The following is a 20644-nucleotide window of genomic DNA, read 5'->3' on the forward strand; positions in this document are numbered from 1 at the left end:
GCACTAATTTCTTGAGCACTCCCTCGTCACTCCTGTGCCCTATATGTCCCCTAATATTAACATTAGGTAAATTTATGTATAATGCACTGGGCAGGAGTGGTGGCCAAGTGGTTAGTGTGCTTCATTTTAGTGTGGAAGGGTCCCTGCCATATTTCTCCATGTAATATGGAGTTGTGTCGGGAAGGGCATCCGGCATAACACTTGTGCCAAATCAGCATGCAGACGCACCTTGGATCTGCTGTGGCGACCCTGAGTGAAAATGAGGGAGCAGTTGAAGAGAATTACTTTTATGTAGAATGCACTGCAGTGGTCCAGTCTGGCAAGAAACATCCATGTGGTTTTGCCATTATTTATTTATTTATTTAAATAAGCATACGACATTCACCAACAAAGTCTATGTGTGTTTTACAGATTATGAAACATGTAGGTATTTAACCCACATTCACCAAGTGGTTCTGGTTGCTGATGAAGTATGTGTGTCTCAGTTCATTCAAGACATTATTGTTATTGTGCACGTCCAGACTGCTCTGTCCAGTATGTGGAGGGGTTTTAAATGGAAATGCATTGCGATCGGACAGGTCATTTTGTCCGATGTGAGCAAAAATCTGTTATACAGAATCCGTTATACAGTGGTCCCTCGCTATAATGTGGTTCACCTTTTGTCGTCTGAGAGTTTCGCAGATTTTTTTAGTCCAATTTTGCATGCTTTTTTTTTTTTTTTACAGTGCATTGTGTTCTGTGTCCTCATCAAGCAGGCCGGTCACGGCACCACGAAGGCAGACCACGCGCATTGTGTTCTGCGTGTCTGTTTATAAGAATCTTCTCGCCCAGAAGAAAAAAGAGCACCAACAACTACCCATAACTGTGTTCTTCACTCGGAAAAAGACACCTGCACTCAGGTGTCACTCAGTGGAAAAAGACGCTGCAGCGGAGCGGCACCAGGACGAAGAGGCACGATCAGAGGAACTGTGAAATATTGGTCAGTCACTATTAATAATTTCTTATGTGTCCATCCTCGTAGGTTGATTGTTAAAATTAAATTTGTTAGTTCTAAAAGCCATCATAATTATTTATAGGAAAACGTTCTATTTTTATTTCTCAAACAAATGTTTGGGCCTGAAAACAGGTTGGTCTTATTTTTCTACAAGGTTTGAACTTTGAGAGTGTTTACACACAAGAGAAAAGTGAGAAAATGTTAATGCCTGTTTGAGAAAAGTGTATAAAGTGTGTAGTGAGGGGTTTTACAGCCTTAAAACGTCTATAATAATTGTAAAAAAATAATGCTGACTACCTCGCGGATTTCGCCTATCGCTGGCTATTTTTTAATGTAACTCCCGCGATAAATGAGGGACCACTGTATACAGTATTTATTTAGTGGAAAACCATATAAAAACACTGAGACCTTTGGCCGGTGAGTGTGAGTATCTGGTTTATACGATGACGGTTTAGGTTTACTACTCAGGCTTTTATTACCAAGATGTCATCAGTAACCTGACTGATGACCACATTCTGCACCATCCAGCCGCAAAGAAGCTGTAGGCATCCAAACTTTTATATGCTTTCAGGGCTTCTCCTGTGTAGGGTGATGGAGTGTTGATAAAGTAGTTGAAAAAGTCTGGATATTGCACGTCTGGCTTCCACTCAAAATCAATAAATGTGGTGAACTTCTGAGGGAAATATTGTAGGGATCCATGTTGATTCTCTGTATTTTCTCTAAATACCTCTTCTGATCTTCAAAATCGAGAGCTTTGGCTACATCGGACAAATTAGCTTGGCTGTCCACCCGTGATCCAGCATTGGCCGTGCTATGGTGTACATTAACCTACCATCCCTGGTTCTCAAGACCAGGCACCTAAGTGGCTCTACTTTACTCTATTCTACTCTTCCTTTTTTAGATATTTAGATATACCTTAGTATATACTAGTAGAGTTCTACCTTAGAAATGGAATATATTCTAGAAGACATACCTTACTGAATTTTCATGGAGCTTGCCGTCCAGTATGGCTGTATACACAAAACCGTGTGTTGCGTGAGACATTACTGCACACTATCTATTGGTTGTGTACCATTAACCTCTTGAACCCTGGTAGGAAACATGGAGTAACTGCACATTGTGTTTAATGCTTGATCCTTTTTAATACCCCATGTTTCCCCTCTGCATTCAACATAATACAAGTTGTGCCCAACACATAAAAATGTGTGCAAATTTTTTGAAAACTGTCCGTGGTCTTTTTGCTCACGTCATCAGAGCTGCAGGTGCTTTGCTTTAGTCAGCTGTTAGGCATTGAATGGCAATGGCAGAACTCATTTTGAGTTCAACAATAAATCGTAACATGCTGCAGCGCTTTACGAGCCCATTGAGGTCTTGCTGGACTATCTCCAGCTCTTCTTTTTCCATTTTAATGTGCTTCCCCGCCTTTTGTAACTGTTGTTGCAGAGTTTAAAAAAATAAAAATCTTTCTTGCTTACAGTCTTTGGATTTGTGATGACTGCTGGTTCTGCTGACACATTAATACTTTAAGTCCAAGCTGTGCTGTTTGTGTTTTATATCAATAATTTTCCATTTTAGTTTTGTAGGAATTACATTCTGCATTTCACCGAGTTTGAATAATGTGATTTTAATCCTTTTTAGAGTTCAAACTGTCACATTTGAAATTTGGAGATTCACTTTGCTTATTTATTTATTTAGGTCTTTTTAAGTTCACTTACGTAAACTGAGGCTCTCTGCCAAAGAGCTGCGAAGTCCCAGAGGGCTGTTTTTTAAAACTTGGAACAGTTTTCACATCATTCCTAAATATTCTTTGACTTCTCTAAAGCTTTGGCCAAGAATTAGAAGCAGCTCACAGTTTCTTTTCGAACATATTTTATTTGACTTGGCTGCATCTGCTTCTTACAGTTTCTAAATTTGCTATCGGCTATCTACTGCATCATTAGTCAGGGATTTATTTATTTTTAACACCTGCAAACTAGCTGTTTTGTTGACTTTGGGCTTGAGGCTTGATAAGTGTTTAGCACAGAGAGAAAATACTTTCAAAGTCACTTTTTCTTTCTTTTTTGAGCATTTGAACCACATGCATTGCTCGCATTCATTTTAAGCAAATGCCTTAATTTTTATTTATTTATTTTTGGCATAGCCTTTTGCAGTTCAAGCTTCGGCAGGCACAGAGCATCAAACTGTTGTTCTTTTTCCTTTCTGCACCAGCTGTTGCGGTTTAAAATTTGTATGTGCAGCCTTAGCCAGATCATTTATCAGCCCTCTTTTTGAGCTGTTTCCCATATTTCTCAAACGTCTTTCTCTTTGGCCTTGGCTGTAATTGGTTTTGCAGGTTTTTGCAGCCTGTTGGGTCTTTTTACCTCCGCCCAACTTTATTGGCAGAGGTTATGTTTTCACCCGTTTGTTTGTTTATCTGTTTCTGAACAGCCTGTAACCCACAGTTTTTCATATATTGTTATGAAAGTTTTAGAGGATTTATATCCTGATAGGTAGTTTTCAAGGTCATGGGTCAAAGGTCAAGGTCAGGAAAAATCTTGGAAAATTGGAAAAATCCCTGTCCTTTAACATTGAATGAAATTAATTAAATATATACTCCTGACATTTGATCACATCTAATTTGGCTCATCTCAGTGACAAATATCTGAAGCTTTTGTACAACAATCATTGCCACATAAATTCAGCATTATTTCATCATAAAAGGCGGCGGAAGCGATCAGAGCACCACAGCTCAACAAGCTGCTACCTGATGCGTTCACTGCGCGTTGGCAATTTCAGAGTGTCACGGAATTTCGCAGAGTTTCTGCTTAAAACGACCTAATTTCTGCTTAAAACTGACTTTAGAATCATTTAAGAGGTTTTACCTTGTCTTCTGATGGTTAATAATCGCATTAATCCATTTGATCGCTTTGGGTGAAGAGACTGTCTTAGAAGAGCGACAGAGCTCCGAAATGACGCACGTGCACATGCAAAAGGCGGACTTATTTTTAAGGGCGGATTGTTCATTCTGCGACACAGGAATTAGTAACTTCAAAGCGAATCACTGTTTTAAGTCCAGTGACACCGCTTTCCAAACGTTGTAATACAAACAATAACCAACAATCAACCAAAACGTTTTTTCCTCCCAAAATGAGACGTCCTGCATTCTTTATGAATTACATTGATGCTGACGTGCAGTGTCACTGAAGTCAGCTCGGAGGTAACGGAGTGATATCCATTGGCTTGACTTCTGCTTCAGCTGAGCGAGTTCCTGTGTGTGATTTACGTGTTGGCATCAGAATTTTGGCTCTCTGTTGGGACTGTTTACACAGAGACTGCTACCTGCTGCTTTGGACTTGAATTAACAGTCTTTTTCAAGACTTTTTTAACTTTTTTACCTTTTTACTTTTTTTTAAATTTTTTTTACTGTGCTCCAACGCCTAAGGAAGACCTCTAACGGTCGAAACATCGCGACGGAGCACTTTTATCAGCTAACTTTCATCAGCGTTGGCAAGCTAACTAGCTTGCTAACGCTTTCGTTTTTATTTTTTTTATTTTTTTTTTATTTTATTTATTTATTTATTTTTTCTCTTTTAGCACTGTTGTGCGTTATCTGTGCTGCTCCACAGCGTGTTTAGTTGATTTTTATTTTATTTTAGCACCGTTGTCGTGCGTTCGCTGTTGTCGTGCGTTGCCTGTGCTGCTTCATGGCCTGTTTGGTGCCTTGATTGGGGCACTCCTTCTGCTGAATCACCTTTAAATTATTTACACATTATTCACTTTGCGTGTTTTTAGGAATCCGCTAGGTTAGCGTAGCTACTAGCTCTTAGCTGATTTAGCATGGCGGCTTCTCCTGTCTCTCCCACACTTTTCTGCTCTGGGTGTGAAATGTTTAGTTATTCCTCGGCCTCCTTTAGCAGTAACGGTACTTGTAATAAGTGCAGCTTATTCGTAGCTTTGGAGGCCAGGCTGGGCGAATTGGAGACTCGGCTCCGCACCGTGGAAAATTCTACAGCTAGCCAGGCCCCTGTAGTCGGTGCGGACCAAGGTAGCTTAGCCGCCGCTAGTTCCCCCCTGGCAGATCCCGGGCAGTCGGGAAAGCAGGCTGACTGGGTGACTGTGAGGAGGAAGCGTAGTCCTAAACAGAAGCCCCGTGTACACCGTCACCCGTTCACATCTCTAACCGTTTTTCCCCACTCGACGATACACTCGCCGAGGATCAAACTCTGGTTATTGGCGACTCTGTTTTGAGAATGTGAAGTTAGCGACACCAGCAACCATTGTCAATTGTCTTCCGGGGGCCAGAGCAGGCGACATCGAAGGACATTTGAAATTGCTGGCTAAGGCTAAGCGTAAATTTGGTAAGATTGTAATTCACGTCGGCAGTAATGACACTCGGTTACGCCAATCGGAGGTCACTAAAATTAACATTAAATCGGTGTGTAACTTTGCAAAAACAATGTCGGACTCTGTAGTTTTCTCTGGGCCCCTCCCCAATCAGACCGGGAGTGACATGTTTAGCCGCATGTTCTCCTTGAATTGCTGGCTGTCTGAGTGGTGTCCAAAAATGAGGTGGGCTTCATTGATAATTGGCAAAGCTTCTGGGGAAAACCTGGTCTTGTTAGGAGAGACGGCATCCATCCCACTTTAGATGGAGCAGCTCTCATTTCTAGAAATCTGGCCAATTTTCTTGGATCCTCCAAACTGTGACTGTCCAGCGTTGGGACCAGGAGGCAGAGCTGTGGTCTTATACACCTCTCTGCAGCTTCTCTCCCCCTGCCATCCCCTCATTACCCCATCCCCGTAGAGACGGTGCCTGCTCCCAGACCACCAATAACCAGCAAAAATCTATTTAAGCATAAAAATTCAAAAGAAAAAATAATATAGTACCTTCAATTGCACCACAGACTAAAACAGTTAAATGTGGTCTATTAAACATTAGGTCTCTCTCTTCTAAGTCCCTGTTGGTAAATGATATAATAATTGATCAACGTATTGATTTATTCTGCCTAACAGAAACCTGGTTACAGCAGGATGAATATGTTAGTTTAAATGAGTCAACACCCCGAGTCACACTAACTGTCAGAATGCTCGTAGCACGGGCCGTGGCGGAGGATTAGCAGCAATCTTCCATTCCAGCTTATTAATTAATCAAAAACCTAGACAGAGCTTTAATTCATTTGAAAGCTTGTCTCTTAGTCTTGTCCATCCAAATTGGAAGTCCCAAAAACCAGTTTTATTGTTATTATCTATCGTCCACCTGGTCGTTACTGTGAGTTTCTCTGTGAATTTTCTGACCTTTTGTCTGACTTAGTGCTTAGCTCAGATAAGATAATTATAGTGGGCGATTTTAATATCCACACAGATGCTGAGACTGACAGCCTCAACACTGCATTTAATCTATTATTAGACTCTATCGGCTTTGCTCAAAAAGTAAATGAGTCCACCCACCACTTTAATCATATCTTAGATCTTGTTCTGACTTATGGTATGGAAATAGAAGACTTAACAGTATTCCCTGAAAACTCCCTTCTGTCTGATCATTTTTTAATAACATTTACATTTACCCTGATGGACTACCCTGCAGTGGGGAATAAGTTTCATTACACTATAACTAGGTTAACTGTAACTAGGTTTAAGGATATGATTCCTTCGTTATGTTCTCTAATGTCATATACCAACACAGAGCAGAGTAGCTACCTAAACTCTGTAAGGGAGTTAGAGTATCTCGTCAATAGTTTTACATCCTCTTTGAAGACAACTTTGGATGCTGTAGCTCCTCTGAAAAAGAGAGCTTTAAATCAGAAGTGTCTGACCTCCGTGGTATAACTCACAAACTCGTAGCTTAAAGCAGATAACCCGTAAGTTGGAGAGGAAATGGCGTCTCACTAATTTAGAAGATCTTCACTTAGCCTGGAAAAAGAGTTTGTTGCTCTATAAAAAGCCCTCCGTAAAGCTAGGACATCTTTCTACTCATCACTAATTGAAGAAAATAAGAATAACCTCAGGTTTCTTTTCAGCACTGTAGCTAGGCTGACAAAGAGTCAGAGCTCTATTGAGCTGAGTATTCCATTAACTTTAACTAGTAATGACTTCATGACTTTCTTTGCTAACAAAATTTTGACTATTAGAGAAAAAATTACTCATAACCATCCCAAAGATGTATCGTTATCTTTGGCTGCTTTCAGTGATGCCGGTATTTGGTTAGACTCTTTCTCTCCGGTTGTTCTGTCTGAGTTATTTTCATTGGTTGCTTCGTCCAAACCATCGGCCATGTTTATTGGACCCCATTCCTGCCAGGCTGCTCAAGGAAGTCCTACCATTATTTAATGCTTCAATCTTAAATATGATCAATCTATCTTTGTTAGTTGGTTATGTACCACAGGCCTTAAGGTGGCAGTAATTAAACCATTACTTAAAAAGCCATCACTTGACCCAGCTATCTTAGCTAATTATAGGCCAATTTCCAACCTTCCTTTTCTCTCAAAGATTCTTGAGAGGGTAGTTGTAAAACAATTCAGAATCTTAATAAATAAGAATCGCAATTTGGACGTGAATCGACTCTATTCTACTCTTCTTTTTTAGATATTTAGATAACCTTAGTATACACTAGTAGAGTTCTACTTTAGAATTGCAATATATTATAGAAGACATACCTTACTGAATTTTCATGTCTTATCCGGGCAACTAGTCAACACACAAAATCCAACATGGCTTCCGGTGTACTGCTATCAAACTTAACATTCCTGTCATTTCTTGACGATTTAGCCAGTGTATGCTGATTGTATTAAAAATGCTGGCATATGCGGGCATAGGGCTAATAAGTTATGGGTATGTTTTATAAGTTAAGAGCACGCTGATTTACATTGTAATACGCCGAGTACCTTGAAAATTTTGGGCTTGTACAATATTTTTGACGTATGACTCATACGACCAATTGAGGGGTGGAGCGGGGGCCATCAGACCGCGACCGGCATCTTAAAAGTTGAAAGTGCTTTATTCATTCATGAAAATTCAGTAAGGTATATCTTATATATTATATTCCAATTCTAAGGTGGAACTATGCCAGTACGAGGTCTATTAGAAAAGTATCCGACCTTATTTTTTTTTCAAAAACTATATGGATTTGAATCACGTGTGATTACATCAGACATGCTTGAACCCTCGTGGGCATGCAAGAGTTTTTTCACGCCTGTCGGTTACGTCATTCGCCTGTGGGCAGTCTTTGAGTGAGGAGTCGCCCACCCTCTCATCGTTTTTTTCATTGTTTAGGAATGGCTCAGAGACTGCTGCTTTGTTTGATCAAATTTTTTCAAAACTGTAAGGCACAACTGAGTGGACACCATTCAATAAATTCAGCTGGTTTTCGGTAAAAATTTTAACGGCTGATGAGAGATTTTGGTCTGGTAGTGTCGCCGTAAGGACGGCCCACGGCGCCTGACGGTGATCTGCGCTTCGAGGCGGCAGCGTCTCGCCGTTTCAAGTTGAAAACTTCCACATTTCAGGCTCTGTTGACCCAGTAAGTCGTCAGAGAACAGAGAACCTTCAGAAGAAGTCGGCATGAGGAGTTTATTCGGACATTCCATTGTTAACGGACATTTTGTAATGAAAGAACGTGCGGGCAGAGTTGCACGTCGGGCCGGACCCGACCGCGGGGGGTCGCAACAGGAAAAACACCTCCGTTGGAAACCTTAACGGGCAAGTTGGAACATGCCCAAGCTGTTAAACAATTTCTCAGTTACTCACTTGTTGAAAGCCATCAAAAGCCGCCTGAATTTTACAAATGTTTTCAACACGGAGGTGTTTTTCCTGTCGCGGCGCACACAGATTCGCCGAGTCGTCACGGAAACGACTTTGCGAATTTGCACGCTCATCTTTCGTTACAAAATGTCCTTAAACAGTGGAATGTCCGCATAAAGTCCTCATGCCGGCCTCTTCTGAATCTTCTCTGTTCTCTCACTACGTCCTGGGTGAATTAAGCCCTAAATTAGGATGTTTTCAGGTCGAAACAGGCCGACGATGGCGCCTGGAAGCGCTGCACGACGTCCTGCTCCGTGGGAAGTCCTTACAGTGACAGAAACACCCCATAATCTCTCATCAGCCGTTAAACTTTTCACCGAAAACCAGCTTAATTTCTCGAATAGTGTCCACTCGGATATTCCTCACAGGTCCAGAAAAAATTTTGATAAAGCAACGCGCGCCGTCTCAAGCAGCGTGTGAAACAAAGGAATTCAGCCGAGAGGGCGGGACCACATCTCACTCAAGGCTTGCCCACAGGGAAATGACATCACCGACACGCGTGAAAAAACTCACGCATGCGCACGAGGGTTCAAGCATGATTGGTGTAATCGCATGTCATTCAAATCCATATAGTTAAAAAAAAAAAAAGGGTCGGTTTATTACCTAGTAGACCTCGTATACAAAGGTATATCTAAAAAGGAAGATTAAAATAGGAGAGTAGAAAAGAGTAGAGTAGAGCCACTTAGGTGCCTAGTCTTGAGAACCAGGGTGGTAGGTTAAAAAGCTTTTTTATCCCATGGGAACTCTCCCTACCCACCCAAGCAGCTCAAGAAAAAGGTATATATAATATAATAAGTAATAAGACATAAGAAGGATAAGACATCACAGGAGAAGATTGTTATCAAACACAAAGGAACCAACTATTTTGTAAGCTACAATGAACGTTGCTAAGGCTGGCTAGATAAGCTAACGTTAGCTGCTAGGTATAACTAATTGTACCCCACTCCTCCAATATTTACTTAAATATAATAATATTAAAAGGGGGGGAACAAGAAAAGTAAAGTGTGCAGAAATGTATATGGAGACATAAGTACATATATTTGCAGAAAAGAGAAAAATGGCGGGCGTTTTAATCACCAAACCTGACATCTTGTTGTTTCTTCTTCTTCTGCTATATTTTTAACACAGTATTCAGTAGCTTCGCCCTCGTGTGGGAACATATGTAATTACAGCTGATCATCCCAGTAACCACTTAAAGCATTAAACTAGCATATATATATATATATATATATATATATATATAGTGAATGAGTATGAGACAGCCTAATAGATAATTAATAGCTAATAGGCTAAGCTATAATTGTAGCAGTATAACTGTATAAACAAAGACTCAGATATAATATGTTATAGGTTTTATCTAAGGTTTACCCTATTTGTTAGGTTATGGTTAGCTAATCTAGGTAGAAGAAATTCCATCTTCTACATGTTTTTTAATGGGAACCCCAAACTTAGATATTATTTCTTGATGTCTGTTAGAAAATCTTTTGAACTGAAGAACCAATTTGTTACACAGAAACCCTTGTTTAACTAATCTACTAGTAAGTTTATGGTGTCTAGTGGAAAAACTTTGTTAATTATCACAGATTAAATTACTCCATTGCCTCCATGTGGAGCGTAGATGCCACCTGCCAAACAAAAGGGTTTTGCCGGTGGTAGAAACACAAACAAAGCCAGACTTAACTCTTCTGACCCTCTCACTACACCGTGCAGTACTCACCTGAATCACTCGGTGGAAATGGGGCTGGCAGCGTATGCTGACTAAATCGTCAAGGTATGACAGGACCCTTACCAGGAAACAACTGCAAAAAATTCAAAATAGGACAGGAGTACATGCATGCAATAAAAGCATTCATAGAACATGCAGAGGGGCAGATATGGGGAACTTGGTGAGCATGATCATGAGAAGTCTGAACTAAGTAGAGAACCTGACACGCCACATACACAGGTAAAGATACAGCTTTTTCAGTTGCTTGTATGTGACGCACATTCTGTAGCTTCACAGAAGAAATCCGTCCTGTCTGGGAACCACTAACACCAGTAAATCACTTTAAACACACACCAGATAAAAAAACTGTAGATTGACGTGATCACATATAGCGTGGCATGTCAGCCTTTTTCCCAGAATGCATTATGGTGACGTGAATTTTTACCCACTAGGCGGCAACAATAAAAAGCATATACTTCTGAAAAATACAAATACTGGCAAACAGACTCATGGATTTCTTAGAAGAATGCCCTCTGTGATTTTTAGTTTTGTTAACTTTTTAAGGGAGTCATGTTGTGAAAAATCCAATTTTTATTTACAAATTTGCATGTAAAACTCCTAAAAATCCTAAATGCATGTCTCTACAGCTAGACACTGTTGCAGCAAGCAAACATCAAGCCTAATTTTTAACTTCTGTGGTATATATGTCCCCAATTAAAGATGTATTTAATCAGAGAGATGGTCATCTTCACACTTTTGGACCAACTTTAAGTAATCTGTAGTCTTAATCTGCTTCTAATGATCTGGATCGAGAGCTGCAGCAGTGTATATTTGTCCGTATTTACTTATTTTCACGTCCTTATTAAATTATTCTTGCAAATATGTATTCGTTTTGCTTAAATATTTGATCTTGGCCAAAGTTATCGGGTTATCACGACGAACTACAAGCACTGAATATGTGACTTGGCGTGAATATAAAGACTGATTTAAGAGATGTGCGTCCAGTAAAAACACTTCTGATGTTGGAATGAAGCCACTACAGGATTCCGTGGTCACCTGTTCTGCTCCTCAAATGTGGTCTTACTCACAGTCTGCAGGTGTGCAAATTAAACTTGAGATTTTATCTTCCTGAACTTATTTTCTCTGTATCTGTTAGTGCAGTGCAGGATGCGGTGATTTATTTTTTTTGTAGCAGGTTAGATGTGTATTTGAGTGAATATCACATTTTCTGGAGCCTGCTGGCATTGGTTATCCCCCTCTCTGGTGTTTTGGCAGTGTTATTTTTGGTTATGCAGACATCAACATTCAGATTTCAGTGCAGTACCATCTTGGAGAACATCTGAAGCTCATGTTATCAAGTGCACTTCCCAGCCTCTCTTTGTAAAACCGTAATTTTAAGCCTCTCAACCCCGCCCATCATTCTGTCTGATGTGTAATTTGAGGATAGCTTTGTCAGGGCTTCTGAGTCACTGGGTCAGCTCTGTTTAAACTGTCATTGAGCATCTGGAGACAACAGGTTCTGTGGTTGACACTGTTTAACCCCTTTATGACTTATAGGTAGGGATGCACCGATCCACAATTTTTCACTTCCGATCTGATCCTGATACCTGAATTTGTATATCTACCGATACAGATACTTTTCTGATCCGATACCAGATCTCTGTTTGCTTTAACATTATTATTGTCATCATTATTAATTTTATATGAGGATTTTCTTAAAAAGGAGACCTGAAAGTTGAGCTACAATTTGCCAGAAGGTGTATCAAAGATGAAAACCTATATTTGATGTTTTGGTGAAAGAATTAAGTACTTTTATTTTTTATAGACTTTTATTGCCATATTTTTTATAGACTTAAAGAGAAGAGACAGCACTCTCTCTCTCTCTCTCTCTCTCTCCCTCTCTCTCTCTGTCTCACTCTCTCTCTCCCTCTCTCTGTCTGTCTCCCTCTCTCTCTGTCTGTCTCCCTCTCTCTCCCTCTCACTCTCTCTCTCCCTCTCTCTGCCTGTCTCTCTTTCTGCCTGTCTCTCTCTCTCTCTCTCCCTCTCTGTGTCTGTCTCTCTCTCCCTCTTTCTGCCTGTCTCTCTCTCTCTCTCTGTCTCTCACTCTCTGTCTGTCTCTTGCTTGATTCCTCTCTCTCTGTCTGTCTCTTTTTCTTCCTCTCAAACAGCGGTTTTCATGCTGTGCAAACGTTGAACTTTTGGGGAACACGAAGCATTTCAACTGTAAAACAAACAAACAAAAAAGTATCATCAGCGACACTCGCGCACAGGATTTTAATGGAGAATTTTTTTCCCTTTCAGCAGACAGAATCTCTGTTCGGCTCCTCCTTCTCGGCTGCACGCTGAGCTGGCTTTCATAGCATTTTACAGCCTTGAGACAGTGAAGTGGCTAACTTTTTAGCAGACATTTTCAGCAACAGTTCAGTTAATTTTTCGGAAAATCCGTGCTCGACAAACAGACAATTTGAACCTGAGAGCTGGGCAGAAACTTGCTGCTAACCACAGCTAGAACACTGCGGAAGAGAGCTCTCTCAAACAGCCCGGCTTCAGAAAACCGAAAACCTCCCTCTTCCCGCTCTGCAGCAAACAAGCAGAGAGCAAACAACAGCAGTTGAGAGGATTTACAGTGGCTCTTCTGTGGTATCGGAAAATGTCGTGGGCTGGATTGGTATTTTCTGATATGTGAATTACGTCGGTATCGGAACCTGATGCTGATCCGGGATCGGAACGGTCCCATCCCTACTTATAGGTGTGGTTCAGCAATTACATAGCTGAAAGCAAATCCTCATTACTAATGAATATATGATGTAGGAGTCATTTACTATGTATCAATTGATACATTTTTATATATATGCATCATTTTATGGGTTTTTCCTCTTGAAGAGGCTGCCTTTTTTTAAGAGGGACGACTTATACTCTGAAAAATATCGTAGCTCATGCAGGTATGCTGGGCCGGTTGAGAGCTAACAGACACCTGAATGCATCAGTTAGGACCAGGGTTGAGGATCACCACTCTGGACAGTGCACTCAAAAATGTTAATGATGACACTGATATTATACATTTCCAGCTCTTTTCCATTTAAAGCACCAGCCACACAAACATCTTTTGTTTTAGTGACCTCAAAATGTTTTTTCTTCACATGCATCACTTCACTGTATTTAGTATTTTTGCTTCCAGACTTTATTATCCACTGTTAAGACAGCTTGCTGATAACATGCATAACATGACCATTTTATGCAATGGAAAAAGATCCAACTGACAGCAGAGGGGAGGATTGCAAGATGATGCATGACTTTCAGTGCGACAGGAAAACTGTAAACTTTGCTTTTCATGAAACTTGTCAAAAAACATTACAGTGCATATCTTGTTGGCAGACGTATGTGTCCTAATGAATATTTTTCTTGGACTTCTTTCAATTACAGGTTTCACTTACATTTTTTTTTTATCTTCTTACCCTTGGCTCTCTACGTTTGCAGCTCTGTGTATGACTTACACCCTTTCTTTTTCTGGGTTTATAAGAAAGCGGCTGCAGACACCAGGTCGAGGGGAGCTTGAGGATATCCAGCAGGACATCAGAATTCCTGCTATGTTCTCTGCAGTCCACCTTCAAATCTTTTCTGCCTTCATAGTGCAGTGCCTGCTTGCAGTCCACATGCACATCATCCCTGGGTGTATGCTCAAATTGCCAGGGTTACTATGAAGTTCACACACCTATTAATATGTGAGATGTTGTTTAATTTGTCTTTGTTGCCTTTGTTTTTGCCTGCACTAATTTCTTGAGCACTCCCTCGTCACTCCTGTGCCCTATATGTCCCCTAATATTAACATTAGGTAAATTTATGTATAATGCACTGGGCAGGAGTGGTGGCCAAGTGGTTAGTGTGCTTCATTTTAGTGTGGAAGGGTCCCTGCCATATTTCTCCATGTAATATGGAGTTGTGTCGGGAAGGGCATCCGGCATAACACTTGTGCCAAATCAGCATGCAGACGCACCTTGGATCTGCTGTGGCGACCCTGAGTGAAAATGAGGGAGCAGTTGAAGAGAATTACTTTTATGTAGAATGCACTGCAGTGGTCCAGTCTGGCAAGAAACATCCATGTGGTTTTGCCATTATTTATTTATTTATTTAAATAAGCATACGACATTCACCAACAAAGTCTATGTGTGTTTTACAGATTATGAAACATGTAGGTATTTAACCCACATTCACCAAGTGGTTCTGGTTGCTGATGAAGTATGTGTGTCTCAGTTCATTCAAGACATTATTGTTATTGTGCACGTCCAGACTGCTCTGTCCAGTATGTGGAGGGGTTTTAAATGGAAATGCATTGCGATCGGACAGGTCATTTTGTCCGATGTGAGCAAAAATCTGTTATACAGAATCCGTTATACAGTGGTCCCTAGCTATAATGTGGTTCACCTTTTGTCGTCTGAGAGTTTCGCAGATTTTTTTTAGTCCAATTTTGCATGCTTTTTTTTTTTTTTACAGTGCATTGTGTTCTGTGTCCTCATCAAGCAGGCCGGTCACGGCACCACGAAGGCAGACCACGCGCATTGTGTTCTGCGTGTCTGTTTATAAGAATCTTCTCGCCCAGAAGAAAAAGAGCACCAACAACTACCCATAACTGTGTTCTTCACTCGGAAAAAGACACCTGCACTCAGGTGTCACTCAGTGGAAAAAGACGCTGCAGCGGAGCGGCACCAGGACGAAGAGGCACGATCAGAGGAACTGTGAAATATTGGTCAGTCACTATTAATAATTTCTTATGTGTCCATCCTCGTAGGTTGATTGTTAAAATTAAATTTGTTAGTTCTAAAAGCCATCATAATTATTTATAGGAAAACGTTCTATTTTTATTTCTCAAACAAATGTTTGGGCCTGAAAACAGGTTGGTCTTATTTTTCTACAAGGTTTGAACTTTGAGAGTGTTTACACACAAGAGAAAAGTGAGAAAATGTTAATGCCTGTTTGAGAAAAGTGTATAAAGTGTGTAGTGAGGGGTTTTACAGCCTTAAAACGTCTATAATAATTGTAAAAAAATAATGCTGACTACCTCGCGGATTTCGCCTATCGCTGGCTATTTTTTTAATGTAACTCCCGCGATAAATGAGGGACCACTGTATACAGTATTTATTTAGTGGAAAACCATATAAAAACACTGAGACCTTTGGCCGGTGAGTGTGAGTATCTGGTTTATACGATGACGGTTTAGGTTTACTACTCAGGCTTTTATTACCAAGATGTCATCAGTAACCTGACTGATGACCACATTCTGCACCCATCCAGCCGCAAAGAAGCTGTAGGCATCCAAACTTTTATATGCTTTCAGGGCTTCTCCTGTGTAGGGTGATGGAGTGTTGATAAAGTAGTTGAAAAAGTCTGGATATTGCACGTCTGGCTTCCACTCAAAATCAATAAATGTGGTGAACTTCTGAGGGAATATTGTAGGGATCCATGTTGATTCTCTGTATTTTCTCTAAATACCTCTTCTGATCTTCAAAATCGAGAGCTTTGGCTACATCGGACAAATTAGCTTGGCTGTCCACCCGTGATCCAGCATTGGCCGTGCTATGGTGTACATTAACCTACCATCCCTGGTTCTCAAGACCAGGCACCTAAGTGGCTCTACTTTACTCTATTCTACTCTTCCTTTTTTAGATATTTAGATATACCTTAGTATATACTAGTAGAGTTCTACCTTAGAAATGGAATATATTCTAGAAGACATACCTTACTGAATTTTCATGGAGCTTGCCATCCAGTATGGCTGTATACACAAAACCGTGTGTTGCGTGAGACATTACTGCACACTATCTATTGGTTGTGTACCATTAACCTCTTGAACCCTGGTAGGAAACATGGAGTAACTGCACATTGTGTTTAATGCTTGATCCTTTTTAATACCCCATGTTTCCCCTCTGCATTCAACATAATACAAGTTGTGCCCAACACATAAAAATGTGTGCAAATTTTTTGAAAACTGTCCGTGGTCTTTTTGCTCACGTCATCAGAGCTGCAGGTGCTTTGCATTAGTCAGCCGTTAGGCATTGAATGGCAATGGCAGAACTCATTTTGAGTTCAACAATAAATCGTAACATGCTGCAGCGCTTTACGAGCCCATTGAGGTCTTGCTGGACTATCTCCAGCTCTTCTTTTTCCATTTTAATGTGCTTCCCCGCCTTTTGTAACTGTTGTTGCAGAGTTTAAAAAAATAAAAATCTTTCTTGCTTACAGTCTTTGGATTTGTGATGACTGCTGGTTCTGCTGACACATTAATACTTTAAGTCCAAGCTGTGCTGTTTGTGTTTTATATCAATAATTTTCCATTTTAGTTTTGTAGGAATTACATTCTGCATTTCACCGAGTTTGAATAATGTGATTTTAATCCTTTTTAGAGTTCAAACTGTCACATTTGAAATTTGGAGATTCACTTTGCTTATTTATTTATTTAGGTCTTTTTAAGTTCACTTACGTAAACTGAGGCTCTCTGCCAAAGAGCTGCGAAGTCCCAGAGGGCTGTTTTTAAAACTTGGAACAGTTTTCACATCATTCCTAAATATTCTTTGACTTCTCTAAAGCTTTGGCCAAGAATTAGAAGCAGCTCACAGTTTCTTTTCGAACATATTTTATTTGACTTGGCTGCATCTGCTTCTTACAGTTTCTAAATTTGCTATCGGCTATCTACTGCATCATTAGTCAGGGATTTATTTATTTTTAACACCTGCAAACTAGCTGTTTTGTTGACTTTGGGCTTGAGGCTTGATAAGTGTTTAGCACAGAGAGAAAATACTTTCAAAGTCACTTTTTCTTTCTTTTTTGAGCATTTGAACCACATGCATTGCTCGCATTCATTTTAAGCAAATGCCTTAATTTTTATTTATTTATTTTTTGGCATAGCCTTTTGCAGTTCAAGCTTCGGCAGGCACAGAGCATCAAACTGTTGTTCTTTTTCCTTTCTGCACCAGCTGTTGCGGTTTAAAATTTGTATGTGCAGCCTTAGCCAGATCATTTATCAGCCCTCTTTTTGAGCTGTTTCCCATATTTCTCAAACGTCTTTCTCTTTGGCCTTGGCTGTAATTGGTTTTGCAGTGTTTTTGCAGCCTGTTGGGTCTTTTTACCTCCGCCCAACTTTATTGGCAGAGGTTATGTTTTCACCCGTTTGTTTGTTTATCTGTTTCTGAACAGCCTGTAACCCACAGTTTTTCATATATTGTTATGAAAGTTTTAGAGGATTTATATCCTGATAGGTAGTTTTCAAGGTCATGGGTCAAAGGTCAAGGTCAGGAAAAATCTTGGAAAATTGGAAAAATCCCTGTCCTTTAACATTGAATGAAATTAATTAAATATATACTCCTGACATTTGATCACATCTAATTTGGCTCATCTCAGTGACAAATATCTGAAGCTTTTGTACAACAATCATTGCCACATAAATTCAGCATTATTTCATCATAAAAGGCGGCGGAAGCGATCAGAGCACCACAGCTCAACAAGCTGCTACCTGATGCGTTCACTGCGCGTTGGCAATTTCAGAGTGTCACGGAATTTCGCAGAGTTTCTGCTTAAAACGACCTAATTTCTGCTTAAAACTGACTTTAGAATCATTTAAGAGGTTTTACCTTGTCTTCTGATGGTTAATAATCGCATTAATCCATTTGATCGCTTTGGGTGAAGAGACTGTCTTAGAAGAGCGACAGAGCTCCGAAATGACGCACGTGCACATGCAAAAGGCGGACTTATTTTTAAGGGCGGATTGTTCATTCTGCGACACAGGAATTAGTAACTTCAAAGCGAATCACTGTTTTAAGTCCAGTGACACCGCTTTCCAAACGTTGTAATACAAACAATAACCAACAATCAACCAAAACGTTTTTTCCTCCCAAAATGAGACGTCCTGCATTCTTTATGAATTACATTGATGCTGACGTGCAGTGTCACTGAAGTCAGCTCGGAGGTAACGGAGTGATATCCATTGGCTTGACTTCTGCTTCAGCTGAGCGAGTTCCTGTGTGTGATTTACGTGTTGGCATCAGAATTTTGGCTCTCTGTTGGGACTGTTTACACAGAGACTGCTACCTGCTGCTTTGGACTTGAATTAACAGTCTTTTTCAAGACTTTCTTTACTTTTTTACCTTTTTAGTTTTTTTTAAATTTTTTTTTACTGTGCTCCAACGCCTAAGGAAGACCTCTAACGGTCGAAACATCGCGACGGAGCACTTTTATCAGCTAACTTTCATCAGCGTTGGCAAGCTAACTAGCTTGCTAACGCTTTCGTTTTTATTTTTTTTTTTATTTTATTTATTTATTTTTTCTCTTTTAGCACTGTTGTGCGTTATCTGTGCTGCTCCACAGCGTGTTTAGTTGATTTTTATTTTATTTTAGCACCGTTGTCGTGCGTTCGCTGTTGTCGTGCGTTGCCTGTGCTGCTTCATGGCCTGTTTGGTGCCTTGATTGGGGCACTCCTTCTGCTGAATCACCTTTAAATTATTTACACATTATTCACTTTGCGTGTTTTTAGGAATCCGCTAGGTTAGCGTAGCTACTAGCTCTTAGCTGATTTAGCATGGCGGCTTCTCCTGTCTCTCCCACACTTTTCTGCTCTGGGTGTGAAATGTTTAGTTATTCCTCGGCCTCCTTTAGCAGTAACGGTACTTGTAATAAGTGCAGCTTATTCGTAGCTTTGGAGGCCAGGCTGGGCGAATTGGAGACTCGGCTCCGCACCGTGGAAAATTCTACAGCTAGCCAGGCCCCTGTAGTCGGTGCGGACCAAGGTAGCTTAGCCGCCGCTAGTTCCCCCCTGGCAGATCCCGGGCAGTCGGGAAAGCAGGCTGACTGGGTGACTGTGAGGAGGAAGCGTAGTCCTAAACAGAAGCCCCGTGTACACCGTCAACCCGTTCACATCTCTAACCGTTTTTCCCCACTCGACGATACACTCGCCGAGGATCAAACTCTGGTTATTGGCGACTCTGTTTTGAGAAATGTGAAGTTAGCGACACCAGCAACCATTGTCAATTGTCTTCCGGGGGCCAGAGCAGGCGACATCGAAGGACATTTGAAATTGCTGGCTAAGGCTAAGCGTAAATTTGGTAAGATTGTAATTCACGTCGGCAGTAATGACACTCGGTTACGCCAATCGGAGGTCACTAAAATTAACATTAAATCGGTGTGTAACTTTGCAAAAACAATGTCGGACTCTGTAGTTTTCTCTGGGCCCCTCCCCAATCAGACCGGGAGTGACATGTTTAGCCGCATGTTCTCCTTGAATTGCTGGCTGTCTGAGTGGTGTCCAAAAAATGAGGTGGGCTTCATTGATAATTGGCAAAGCTTCTGGGGAAAACCTGGTCTTGTTAGGAGAGACGGCATCCATCCCACTTTAGATGGAGCAGCTCTCATTTCTAGAAATCTGGCCAATTTTCTTGGATCTTCCAAACTGTGACTGTCCAGCGTTGGGACCAGGAGGCAGAGCTGTGGTCTTATACACCTCTCTGCAGCTTCTCTCCCCCTGCCATCCCCTCATTACCCCATCCCCGTAGAGACGGTGCCTGCTCCCAGACCACCAATAACCAGCAAAAATCTATTTAAGCATAAAAATTCAAAAAGAAAAAATAATATAGTACCTTCAATTGCACCACAGACTAAAACAGTTAAATGTGGTCTATTAAACATTAGGTCTCTCTCTTCTAAGTCCCTGTTGGTAAATGATATAATAATTGATCAACGTATTGATTTATTCTGCCTAACAGAAACCTGGTTACAGCAGGATGAATATGTTAGTTTAAATGAGTCAACACCCCCGAGTCACACTAACTGTCAGAATGCTCGTAGCACGGGCCGTGGCGGAGGATTAGCAGCAATCTTCCATTCCAGCTTATTAATTAATCAAAAACCTAGACAGAGCTTTAATTCATTTGAAAGCTTGTCTCTTAGTCTTGTCCATCCAAATTGGAAGTCCCAAAAACCAGTTTTATTTGTTATTATCTATCGTCCACCTGGTCGTTACTGTGAGTTTCTCTGTGAATTTTCTGACCTTTTGTCTGACTTAGTGCTTAGCTCAGATAAGATAATTATAGTGGGCGATTTTAATATCCACACAGATGCTGAGACTGACAGCCTCAACACTGCATTTAATCTATTATTAGACTCTATCGGCTTTGCTCAAAAAGTAA

General features: G+C 40.7%; 1 protein-coding gene and 1 long non-coding RNA gene across 3 annotated transcripts in view; both read left to right on the forward strand.

The window, feature by feature from the left end:
- Window positions 1-20644, forward strand: part of cachd1 (cache domain containing 1) — a 203080-nt gene that overhangs the window by 17260 nt on the left and 165176 nt on the right. The window lies entirely within an intron of this gene.
- Window positions 6000-10504, forward strand: LOC117518437. The gene is made up of 3 exons (XR_004562985.1): window positions 6000-6012; window positions 9769-9774; window positions 10389-10504. It is a non-coding gene; the product is annotated as an uncharacterized LOC117518437 (long non-coding RNA).

The sequence above is a fragment of the Thalassophryne amazonica genome, chromosome 10 (genome assembly GCF_902500255.1).
Source record: "Thalassophryne amazonica chromosome 10, fThaAma1.1, whole genome shotgun sequence".
NCBI lineage: Eukaryota > Metazoa > Chordata > Actinopteri > Batrachoidiformes > Batrachoididae > Thalassophryne > Thalassophryne amazonica.